The following is a 2,618-nucleotide window of genomic DNA, read 5'->3' as shown; positions in this document are numbered from 1 at the left end:
ACATCAGGCTCCCTGCTCTGCGGGAAGCCTGCTGTGGGGCTCGATCCCAGGACCCTGGGCTCATGACCTGAGCCAAAGGCAGACGCTTAATGACTGAGCCACCCAGGAGCCCCTAACAACTGATTCTTGATTCTAGGTTTCAAAAGTCATAGTTTTTTATTGTATAGGAATATAAAGAGGCCAAACTCTGTTAATGGTTGTGGTGTTTGTTAATTTTTTTCCTGCAGCTAAGGTAGAATCAGAGGAGTTGTTATAATGAATAAATAATTTATAATTAGAACGTCACCTGCATTAAGTGGTCCCTTCTTTTTTTTAAGTAAATTCTACACTCAACGTGGGGCTTGAACTCAGGACCCCACAATCAAGAGTCACATGCTCTACCCACTGAGCCAGCCAGGTGCCCTTAAGTGGGTACTTTTAAAGAGCCTCAAGGATGGCCCTGTCCTGCTTGGCCTCTCGCATCTTTTCATACCATTGTCCACACTTTGCCATGTTCCATTTCTTTACAGGGCTTCCTTCCATATAAGCTATTTTCATTATGTAGAATGTCATCTCGGTTTAATCTCACACACTGACACACACAGACACACACACACACACACACAATTTTTGTGCACCCATTATCTTAATTCTGTGACATTTTTATCTCTAATTAAAAATTTTTACAAAGCAAAAATAAGTCTCAATCTGTCTAAAGGATCACAAAAATCTGAATATGCAAGCTCCAAATCAACGTTTGAGAGGTATTGAAGGCACTAACATTTGCCAGGCAGCTGCAATGTGAACTTTCTCCAGCAGGTGGCGGTAGTATGTAGGAAGAAAAGCTGCACTCTGCCACAAAGGTCTTCAGCATAGACAAGAATAGGCTTGGTTGGAAACATTCCCTTTTAGTCTGCAATCCTGTATTGGGCTCCCCTCCACTTTCCAGCACCGCCCTAAGTGTGCAGCGGATCCAGTAGGAGTGAGGCAGGGTCACCGGCTTGAGGGCCTCACAGACTTAGGGGAGAATGTGTCCTTGTCTATCAGGCAGGGCCATTCATTCGTGCTGCTTTTGGAAAACAACTGAAAACCAAATCCCACACCTTGTGCACTGCTGGTGGGAATGTAAAATGGTACAGCTGCAGGGGGAAACAGTATAGCAGCTCCTCAAAAAAATAAAAATAAAATAACTATATGATCCAATTTCACTTCTGGGTATAAGCTTAAAAGAATCAAAAGCAGGAAGCCACCCAAGTGTCCATAGACAGACGGACAGATAAGCAAACTGTGGTGTCTCCACAGCCTTATGTGTATCATTCAGCCTTAAAAAGGAAGGAAATTCTTTTTTTTTTTTTAATTTTTTTATTGTTATGTTAATCACCATATATTACATCATTAGTTTTTGATGCAGTGTTCCATGATTCATTGTTTGTTCATAACACCCAGTGCACCATGCAAAACGTGCCCTCCTCAATACCCATCACCAGGCTAACCCATCCCCCCACCCCCCTACCCTCTAGAACCCTCAGTTTGTTTTTCAGAGTCCATCATCTCTCATGGTTCGTCTCCCCCTCTGACATACTCCCCTTTTCTTCCTCTCCTGTTATCTTCTTCTTTTCAAAAGGAAGGAAATTCTGCCACAAAAGCTACAACATGAATGAACCTTGAGGAGGTTCAGTCCCAAAAAGCCGAGTACTGTATGATTGCATTCATATCAAGTACTACTGAGAGTAGTCAAATTCATAGAGACAGACAGTAAGAATGGCGGTTGCCAGAGGCTGGGTGGAGGGGGAACGGGCAGTTATCTCTTAATGGGTATAGAATTTCAGTTTAACAAGACGGAGAGAGTTCTGGAGGTGGATGCTGGTGATGATCGCACAGTGTAATACCACTGGACTGTACATTTAAAAATAGTTAAGATGGTAACTGTGTGTATACTACCACACACAAAAATCCCTCCACAACAAGTCCTCTGCCCCTGGGCCTGACTGCAGTGTTTGCTCTCATTGTAGGGACACAACGAAATCCCTAAGACAAACCTATACACATTTCCAGGCAGCACCCCTTGGTACAAGACCTGGAAAGTGTGTGCTTGTAACTGCTTGGCTATTGTAGTAGATGTGATCATCAGTCAGATTTGATTTCTTCTGCAACTGTGACCCTTCAATGGTGCAGAAAAAAAAAAAGACAAATCACCTGCCCTAGAGCTACAGACCCAGGAAGCAAAAAAAAAACCAAAAAAAAAAAAAAACCCCAAAAAACAATTATTGACCATCTACTCTGGGCCAGGCTTTCTACTTTGTGTTATCTCATTTAACTTTTATTACCACTTCAAAGAGCCAGGATCTGGTCATTATTCTGACTCAGCCGGAAAGAAACTGCCTCAGTGTTTACAATATAACCCAAGATCCCTAGCTAGGAAATGTCAGGGGTGGATCCGAATTCTGACTCCAGGAGATACTGTGTGGTCTGATTAGGAGCCAGCGGTCCCAGCCTTTGCTTCTACTGCCCCTAGGACCCTGAATGCAGCACTTTTCAAATGTGAATCGAGTGTATGAGGATGCCCTGGGGCTCTGTGGCCTGGTGAAGAATCAAATTCTGGTTTGGGCTGAGCAGAGGATTCTGGGATTCTCACGAGC

This window comes from Callorhinus ursinus, unplaced genomic scaffold (genome assembly GCF_003265705.2).
Source record: "Callorhinus ursinus isolate GAN/ISIS: 27379988/994484 unplaced genomic scaffold, GSC_fseal_2.0 scaffold12, whole genome shotgun sequence".
Lineage (NCBI taxonomy): Eukaryota > Metazoa > Chordata > Mammalia > Carnivora > Otariidae > Callorhinus > Callorhinus ursinus.
Note: the sequence above shows the minus strand (reverse complement) of the source record.